At 44.8% G+C, this 10,486-nt stretch overlaps 1 non-coding gene across 1 annotated transcript; it reads left to right on the top strand.

The window, feature by feature from the left end:
• Positions 1-520: 520 nt before the first annotated feature.
• LOC119946306 lies at positions 521-658 on the top strand. Its single transcript, XR_005456412.1, has one exon. It is a non-coding gene; the product is annotated as a small nucleolar RNA SNORA7 (small nucleolar RNA).
• Positions 659-10,486: the final 9,828 nt, after the last annotated feature.

The following is a 10,486-nucleotide window of genomic DNA, read 5'->3' as shown; positions in this document are numbered from 1 at the left end:
CAGAGAAGTGAAGTGACTTGTCCAAGGTCACACAGCAGACATGTGGAAGAGTCAGGATTAGAACCCAGGTCCTTCTGACTTCCAGGTCCAGGCTTTAGCCAAAGATTCTTGGGCAGACACCAAAAGCACATACATTGAAGATATTCCTTGCCTGTAGGGTGTTTGCAATCTACGAGGAGGGCAGACAGGTGCCACTAACAATTATACACAATAATAATAATAATTGTGGTGTTTGTTAAGTGCTTACTGTGTGCCAGGCATTGGGGTAGATACAAGACAATCGGGTTGGGCACAGTCCCTGTCCTATATATGTTGCCAGCTTGTACTTCCCAAGCGCTTAGTACAGTGCTCTGCACACAGTAAGCGCTCAATAAATACAATTGATATAAAGCTCACAGTCTTAAACCCCATTTTACAGAAGATGGACTGAGGCCCAGAGAAGTGAATTGACTTGCCTGAGGTCACACAGCAGGGAAGGGGCAGAGCCGGGATTAGAACCCAGGTCCTTCTGCTTCCCAGACCCTTCTCCGGGTCACACCTGGAGAGTTTCCAGTCCTCTACCAGTCTCGGCTACGGGAGGGAGAGTCAAGCAGAGGCATACCCATTCCATTCCTAGCTTGGGCAGGGGCTAACGAGTGGAAGGCAATCTGCTACAAGTCAAAACTCACCCATGCTGGTCAGCAGCGGCACGGGAGAGAGTCGAGGTTGGAGACTCAAGTTTACTGTGCAGAAGGAGGCAATGATAAATCACTTCTGTATTTTTCCCAAGGAAACTCTATGGATACATTACCAGAATGATTGCAGATGAAGAGCGGGGCGTCTGGGAGAGATGTGTCCGTGGTGTCGCTATGGGTCGGAAATGACTCGACGGCATAAGACAAGATTTAGTACAGTGCCTGGCACATAGTAAGCCCTTAACAAATACCACAATTATTATTATTCCCTGACTAAGCCCTCAATTTCTCCTGTCTGCCCATCCATCTGCATCAGTTTTGCACTTGGCCGTGGTGTACCCCTTAAGTACTTCAATACCCCAGCTCCACAATATGCATGCAAATATTCTTTCACTCTACTATTAACCCTATCCCTAATCTATGTTAACATGCATCTCCCCCCCGTAGACTGTAAGTCCCTTGTGGGCAGGGATTGCTGCTCCTAACTCTGTTGTATAGTTCCCAAGTTCTTAGTACTGTGCTCTGCGCACCGTATGTGCCCAATAAATAACCGTGGATCTTTTTAATTGATTATAGGATTTGTAGAGGCTGAGCATCTTCTAGATCTGCAGAGAAACAGCATCTCTATACAATTCACACAGACAGGGCATCTCTGTAGGATCTGGAATCTCAAGTATATGTTTCAAGAACTCACACATATGGGGTATTCTGTAGGATCCACATAGACAGGACTTCTCTATAGGATCCTCAGAAACAGAGCATTTCTATAGGACCCCCATCAAGAGGGAATTTTAAAGGATCCACAAAGATAGGGAACGTTTACAGGATCCGCAGAGGCAGGGCATCCCTATAGGACCTACAGAGACAGGACATCACTATTGGTTCTACTGAGATGGGACTTCTCGGTGTAATCTTCAGAGACAGGGCATCCATAGGATACACATAGGACATCTCTATAAGATCTACAGAGACCCTAAAGAATCCACAGTGACAGGGCATCCCTAGAGAATCCACAGAGTGGAGCATCTCTGTCACTGCCACACTTGCCTGCATAACCCGGCCCAGATGGCATTAGATCAGATTTCACAGAAGAATGGGTTTCATAATAAGGAAGTGATCCGTACCTTCCCGATATCCCTCCTCAGCAAGGAAATACCGTCTCAGTTTCCTGTGTGTATGTACGCTTGCGTCTGGGCCTGGGTGTGTAGGTAAAACGGAAGCAGAGGGAAGCACCGATGTCAGCAGATCCTCGGTCTTCATCTGGTGCCAATCACAACCTCAGGAAGGCTGCGTCCCCTGCCGTGAGCCAGACAGGCTTCTAAGTGAGGGCAGCGACTTTCCTCCCCACCCCAGAGCCATCTGACTCAAGGGGCCAGCAGCCCGGGAATTCAATCTGCTTTCGTTCAGAGAAGGTCACCAGAAATTCTCAACTTTGGAGGGGCCCCCGCTGGGTCTGCCAGTGGCCTGGAGGCAGTTCAAACTTGGCCAGAGCAGCAAGGCAGGTTGGGAAATTGGGGGAAAGAAAACTGAGCCCCACATAATACAGGGACTGTGTCCAACCCAATTTGCTTATATTCACCCCAGTGCTTAGTACAGTGCCTGGCACATAGTAGTCACTTAACAAATACTATTATTATTATTATTATTATTATTACCTCCTAATCTGCTGGACCCCTCAGACGCCCTTGACAATGTGGATTACTCCTTGAAACGATTTCTGCCTCTCGTTCTGCTGACACGGTTCTAATCTGCTTCTCCTCATAACTCTACGACTACAAATTCTCAGTTTTGCTCTTCTGGCTTTCACCTTGTTCCCCCCCCCCCCCCCCCCGCCCAATATGTGTGAAATGCTTACTAAGTGCCAAGACCTGTTCTACATGCTGGGGTGGTAGACACAAGGTTATCTGGCTGGACACAGTCCCTGTCCCAAAAGGAGTTTGCAGTCTAGAGGTAAGAGGGAGTAGGATTAATCCCCATTTTACAGGTGAGGGGCAGAGAAGTTGTGACTTGCCTAAGATCACACAGCAGATAAGCGAGAAGCAGTATTGCCTAGTGGAAAGAGCACAGGCCTGAGAGTTGAAAGAGTCCGCATTCTAACCCCGCTCTGCCACTAATCTGCTGTGTGACCTTGATTAAGTGACTTCACTGTGTCTCTGTGTCCCATGAGGACCAGGGACTGTATCTAACCTGATTTAATAATTATAATAGTAATTATGGTATTTGTTATGCACTTACTATAATAATAATAATAATGATGGCATTTGTTAAACGCTTACTATGTGCAAAGCACTGTTCTAAGCACTGAGGGGGAATACAAGGTGATCAGGTTGTCCCACGTGGGGCTCACAGTTTTAATCCCCATTTGCCAGATGAGGTAACTGAGGCTCAGAGAAGTTAAGTGACTTGCCCAAGGTCACACAGCAGACATGTGGTGGAGCTGGAATTCGAACCCATGACCCCTGACTCGAAAGCCCATGCTCTTTCCACTGAGCCACGCTGTACTATGTGCCAAGCACTGCTCCTAAGTGCTGGGGTAGACACAAGGTAATCAGGTTGTCCCAGGAGGGGCTCACAGTCTTAATCCCCATTTTACAGATGAGGTAACTGAGAAACAGAGAAGTTAAGTGGCTTGCCCAAAGTCACACAGTAGACAAGTGGCAGATTCAAGATTAGAACCCGCATCCTCTGGCTCCCAAGCCTGTGCTTTTTCCACTAAGCCACGCTGATTTGCTTGTATCCACCCTAGTGCCTGGCACATAGTGAGTGCTTAATAAATACCACAATTATTGTTATTAACTGGCAGAGCCAGGATTAGATCCCACGTCTTCTGACACCCAGGACCATGCTCTTTCTACTTAGACCATGGTGCTTCATTTTACAACTACTCTTCTCCTTATACTGCTCATCTGCTCACATACTGTAGCTACCATCTCATCACTCCCTAATCCACTGGCCACTTGGGGTTATTTTTACCCATCTTCAGCTTTCATGGGTGGGTTTCTCTTCTAATAATAATAATAATAATAATGATGATGGTATTTGTTTACCACTCACTATTTGCCAAGCACTGTTCTAAGCACTGGGGTAGATACAAGGTAATCAGGTTGTCCCCATGTGGACCTCGCAGTCTTAATCCCCATTTTCCAGATGAGGTAACTGAGGCACAGAGAAGTTAAGTGACTTGCCCAAAGTCACACAGCTGACGAGCGGCGAAGCCGGAATTAGAACCCATGACCTCTGACTCCCAAGCTGTACATTCAGTTCTTAATTTTGATTAGGTGAACATATTCTTGCATTCGCTTCTGCCATTCTATGTAAGCTCCATGGGAATGCCGCTTGTTACTGTGTTGTACTTTCCCAAGTGCTAAGCACAATGCGCCGCACCCCGTGGAGGCTTAGTAAATATTATTACTACTGCTAATCCAACAGGGACAGCTGTGGTCTGGGCTTCTAGATCAAAAACCTCACTCTCAGTGTAGTGAAGAGAGCAGATGGAATCCAATAAATTCAGAGCTCTAATCAAGACCTTCTGAACAGCCTACTGGAGCTGTATTCAATCTTGATGGAATTTATTTCCCTTCAACAGCCATGAACTCTTACCAACTTGTACTTCCCAAGCGCTTAGTACAGTGCTCTGCACACAGTAAGCGCTCAATGAATACGATTAAATGAATGAATGAATGAACAGAGGACTTTGGCTTTATTTGCAAGATTCCTCTCTGCTACCAACTCAGAAAACTCCTTGCCCCTGGGGCTGTGGCCGAAACCAGCCAAATCTTGCGCAGATTTGCTAAAGCTCTTTCCTGCAGAACATTTCCTAGTGGAAAATTCCTCTTGAATTTTCGCCTACGCCTACGGGAGGACGCATCTCACTCTAGTGAGACCGCAGGGGATGAACTGCAATCCTTCATCTCTTCTTTCCTCCAGGACATTTCCACTTGGAAGTCCTGCTGGCAACTAAAGTCAATCAGTGGTATTTGTTGAGTGCTTACAGCATGCAGAGAATTTTAGTAAGCGCTTGGAATGATGATGATGGTATTTGTTAAGCGCTTACTATGTGCAAAACACTGTTCTAAGCGCTGGGGGGATACAAAGTTGATCAAGTTGTCCCATGTGGGGCTCACAGTCGTAATCCCCATTTTACAGATGAGGCAACTGAGGCACAGAGAAGTGAAGTGACTTGCCCAAAGTCACACAGCTGATAAGTGGCAGAGCTGGGATTAGAACCCATGACCTCCGACTCCCAAGCCCGGGCTCTTTTCACTGAGCCACGCTACTTCAATGAATGCAACATGTCCAAAACAGAACTCATCATCTTTCCCCCAAACCCACTCTTCCTTCTAACTTTCCCATCTCAGTGGACAATACCTTTTTCTTTTTTCCCACAGTATTTGTAAAGTGCTTACTATGAGTCAGGCACTGAACTGAGCGCTGGACTTGATAGAAATTAATCAGGCAGGACACAGTCCCTGTCCTGCGTAGGGCTCATAGTCTTAATCCCCATTTTACAGATGAGGTAACTTGGCACCGAGAAGTTAAGTGACTTGCCCAAGGTCACCCAGCAGACAGGTGATGGAGCCGGAATTAGAATCAATCAGCCAGTCCGTCATATTTATTGAGCACTTACTGTGTGCAGAGCGCTGTAGTAAACGCTTGGGAGGTTACAAAAGAACAATATAATAGATACATTCCCTGCATACAACAAATTTACTTTCTAGAGGGGGAGGCAGACATTAATATAAATAAATATAAATAAAGAAATTACAGCATTAATTTACATAAGTAAACATAACGTACATAAGTACTATGTACTTATGAGCCATGAAGCAGCTTGGCTCAGTGGAAAGAGCACGGGCATTGGAGTCAGAGGTCATGGGTTCAAATCCCAGCTCTGCCAATTGTCAGCTGTGTGACTTTGGGCAAGTCACTCAACTTCTCTGGGCCTCAGTTCCCCCATCTGGAAAATGGGGATGAAGACTGTGAGCCCCACATGGGACAACCTGATCGCCTTGTAACCTCCCCAGCGCTTAGAACAGTGCTTTGCACATAGTAAGTGCTTAATAAATGTCATTATTACTATATATAGTTTATGTACATGGTAATGTACATAATAATAATAATAATAATGGCATTTGTTAAGCACTTACTGTGTGCCAGGCACTGTTCTAAGCACTGGGGTAGGTGCAAGATAATCAGGTTGGACACAGTCCCTGTCATTCATTCATTCATTGAATTGTATTTATTGAGCGCTTACTGTGTGCACAGCACTGTACTAAGCACTTGGAAAGTACAATTTGGCAATGGATAGAGACAGTCCCTACCCAACAACGGGCTCACAGTCGAGAAGGGGGAGACAGACAACAAAACAAAACACGGAGACAGGTGTCAATACCATCAGAACAGATAAACAGAATTATAGCTATATACACATAAGGCTCACAGTCTTAATCCCCATTTTACAGATGAGGGAGCTGAGACACAGAGAGGTGAAGTGACAAGCCCAAGGACACACAGCAGACAACCCCAAAGCACTTACATTCATTCAATCATATTTATTGAGTGCTTACTGTGTGCAGAGCACTGTACTAAGCGCTTGGGAAGTACAAGTTGGCAACATATAGAGATGGTCCCTACCCAACAACGGGCTCACAGTCAGCACTTATGTACATAGCTGTAATTTTATTTACTTGTATTGATGTCTGTCTCCCCTACTCTAGACTGTGAGCTCATTTTGGGCAGGGAATGTCCTTGTTTACTGTTGTATTGTACTTTCCCACGTTCCGCTATGCACACAGTAATCGCTCAGTAAATACATGCACGTGGTTGTGTGCTTGGGTGAAAGTGTAAACATGTATATGTTTGCATGACTATGGGCATGCTTGTGTGAAAATATAAGTATGTGTAGGTTCGTACCTGTGGTTTAGCAGAAAGAGCGCAGGCTTGGGAGTTAGCCCAGCTCTGCCACTTGTCTGCTGTGTGAGCCTGGGCAAGTCACTTCACTTCTCTGTGCCTCAGTTACCTCATCTGTAAAATGGGATTAAGACTGTGAGCCCCATGAGGGACAAACTGATTATCTTGTATCTACCCTGGTGCGTAGAACAGTGCTTGGCATTACCTGACTATATGTTTTGTTTTGTTGTCTGTCTCCCCCTTCTAGACTGTGAGCCTGTTGTTGGATAGGGACCGTTTCTATATGTTGCCGACTTGGACTTCCCAAGTGCTTAGTACAGTGCTCTGCACACAGTAAGCGCTCAATAAATATGATTGAAAGAATGAATGAATGGCAAATAGTAGGCACTTGACAAATATTAATCATCATTATTATTATTGTTATTTGTGTGAGACTGTGCTGTGGGTGCTTGGTTGTGTGGGAGTGCAAGTTTGTGTATGTCTGTGTTTGTGCTCATGTGAGAGAGTATGTTCTTATTTTCTATTTTTTTATGCCATTTGTTAAGCGCTTACTATGTTGCTAAGCACTGTACTAAGCCCTGACGTAGATACAAGTTAATCAGGTTGGATACAGTCCCTGTTCCACATGGGGCTCACAGTCTTAAACCCCATTTTACAGATGAGGTAACTGAGGCACAGAGAAGCGGAGTGACTTGCCCCAAGTGCAAGCATACTATGAGTGAATGTGGGCTTGTGTCAGAATGCAAGTTTATAATAATGATAATTAATAATTATGGCATTTGTTAAGCACTTACTATGTGCCAGGAACTGTTTTAAGCGCTGGGGTAGATACAAGGTAATCAGGTTGTTCCACAGGGGGCTCACAGTCTTAATCCCCATTTTCCAGATGGGGTAACTGAGGCACAGGGAAGTGAAGTGACTTGCCCAAAGTCACACAGCAGACAAGTGGTGGAGTCGGGATTAGAACCCATGACCTCTGGCTCCCAAGCCCATGCTCTTTCCACTGAGCCACGCTGCTTCTCGAATAATGGCATTTGTTAAGTGCTTACTATGTGCCAAGCACTGTTCTAAGCACTGGGGTCGGGGGGATACAAGGTAATCAGGTTGTCCCACATGGGGCTCACAGTCTTGATCCCCATTTTACAGATGAGGTAACTGAGGCTCAGAGAAGTGAAGTGACTTGCCCAAAATCACAAAGCTGACAAGTGGCGGGGCCAGAATTAGAACCCATGACCTCTGACTCCCAAGCCCGGGCTCTTTCCACTGAACCATGCTGCTTGTTCTGCAAATTTGTGTATGTTTGTGTGTGAAAATTTGCATATACGTGTGTGAGGGTGTGTGCATGTCTTTGATATATTACTCTATTTATTTATTTTACTTGTACATATTCTATTTATTTTATTTTGTTAATATGTTTTGTTCTCTGTCTCCCCCTTCTAGACTGTGAGCCCACTGTTGGGTGGGGACCGTCTCTCTATGTTGCCAACTTGTGCTTTCCAAGCGCTTAGTACAGTGCTCTGCACACAGTAAACACTCAATAAATATGATTGAATGAATGAATGTGTTTGATATTCATTCTTTCCCTCCACATATCATCATAGAGCACTCAGGGATAATGAGGGCATCATAAGGTTTCTTGGCAGACGTGGACAAATTTTCTGTTCAAGCAGGTACACACAAAGATCCGATGTAGGAGATTTTTTGAACACAGACAGATTATATCTTTCACTTAGTCTGCTCCCATGGCCAGGGCTTTAGTGCCATGAGATAGCAACTTGGGTGAAGCAAAGTCATCATCAAAGCCATCATCATCGGTGGCCCCAAGGCTGATGGGGCAGTGCCTGCTAGATAAAGCAGTCTCATTCATTTATTCATTCATTCAATCATATTTATTGGGTGCTTACTGTGTGCAGAGCACTGTACTAAGTGCTTGGGAAGTACAAGTTGGCAACGTATAGAGATGGTCCCTACCCAACAGTGGGCTCACAGTCTAGAAGTTTAGAGAAGCAGCGTGGCTCAGTGAAAAGAGCCCGGGCTTTGGAGTCAGAGGTCATGGGTTCACATCCCTGCTCCACCAACTGTCAGCTGTGTGACCTTGGGCAAGTCACTTAATCAATCAATCAATCAATCGTATTTATTGAGCGCTTACTGTGTGCAGAGCACTGTACTAAGGGCTTGGGAAGTACAAGTTGGCAACATATAGAGACAGTCCCTACCCAACAGTGGGCCCACTTAACTTCACTGGGCCTCATCTGTAAAATGGGGATTAAGACTGGGAGCCCCCTGTGGGACAACCTGATCACCTTATAACCTCCCCAGTGCTCAGAACAGTGCTTTGCACATAGTAAGCACTTAATAAATGCTATCATTATTATTATTCTCTGTGTCTCAGTTACCTCATCTGTAAAATGGGGATTAGGACTGTAAGCCCTCCGTGGGACAACCTCATCATCTTGTAACCTCCCCAGCGCTTTGAACCGTGCTTTGCACACAGTAAGCGCTCAATAAATGCCATTATCATTATTATTATTATTATTATTATTATTATTGGTAGAATCACCTGAGGAGCAGATCTAACAAGCCATCAGCTATGGCAGGGACTACTGTAAAGTCAGTTGTGTGACCATGACCCTTGAGAATCCTTAGGGATTAAGCAGAAGTGCAGACAATGATGGAGAGCCCTTTCTCCAAAACGCTCTTGTTTATCAAGGCGCGGGAGCGGGATTAACTGCATTTGGAGGCTGTTTAATAAATTAGTCACAGTAACTGGATTAGAGTGGTCAGACACTGAGAGGGGGAGATTGCAGATGAATAGCAATTTCGCCCACACGCACGTTAAGATCCTTTAATAAACACATTCTGTTGTCTGGCTCAGGTTCCAGCCAAATCCCCATCCTGCTTGTCTAGCTGGTTTGGCAAACTGATGTGGGGGGAATGGGAAGAGACCTGATTATTAGCATGGGCAGGGAAGGATTTTATCCACTCATTCATTCAATCAAATATACTTATTCATTCATCCATCCCCCCCATCTTACCTCCTTCTCTTCCCCACAGCACCTGTATAAATGTATATATATGCCTGTACATATTTATTACTCTATTTATTTATTTATTTTACTTGTACATATCTATTCTATTTATTTTATTCTGTTAGTATGTTTGGTTTTGTTCTCTGTCTCCCCCTTTTAGACTGTGAACCCACTGTTGGGTAGGGACTGTCTCTATATGTTGCCATCTTGTACTTCCCAAGCGCTTAGTACAGTGCTCTGCACACAGTAAGCACTCAATAAATGCGATTGCTTGACTGATTGAGTGCTTACTGAGTGCAGAGCACTGTACTAAGCACTTGGGAAGTACAAATGGGCAACATATAAAGACGGTCCCTACCCAGCAACGGGCTCACAGTCTAGAAGACTTATTGAGCACTTACTGTGTGCAAAGCATTGTACTAAGTCATTCATTCATTCACTCATAAGTCCTTGGGAGAGTACAATATAACAACAAACATTCCTGCCCACAACGAGCTCACAGTCTAGAGGGGGAGAAAACAGAAAACACCAGTAACCAACTGGGGAGGTTTTGACCACTCAATCAAACCATAGTATTTCCTGAGCATTCACAGTATGGAAGGCATTGTACTAAGTGCTTGGGAGAGTACAATATAATCAATCAATCAATCAATCAATCGTATTTATTGAGCACTTACTGTGTGCAGAGCACTGTACTTACACTTGGTAAGTACAAGTTGGCAACATATAGAGACGGTCCCTACCCAACAGTGGGCTCACAGTCTAGAAGGAACTTACATTAGGTCATTCATTCAGTCATATTTATTGAGCGCTTACTGTGAGCAGAGCACTGTACTAAGTGCTTGGGGAGTACAATATAACAGACTTGGAAGA

Source organism: Tachyglossus aculeatus, chromosome 26, assembly GCF_015852505.1.
Source record: "Tachyglossus aculeatus isolate mTacAcu1 chromosome 26, mTacAcu1.pri, whole genome shotgun sequence".
NCBI lineage: Eukaryota > Metazoa > Chordata > Mammalia > Monotremata > Tachyglossidae > Tachyglossus > Tachyglossus aculeatus.
Note: the sequence above shows the minus strand (reverse complement) of the source record. Positions and strands in the feature narration are given on the sequence as shown.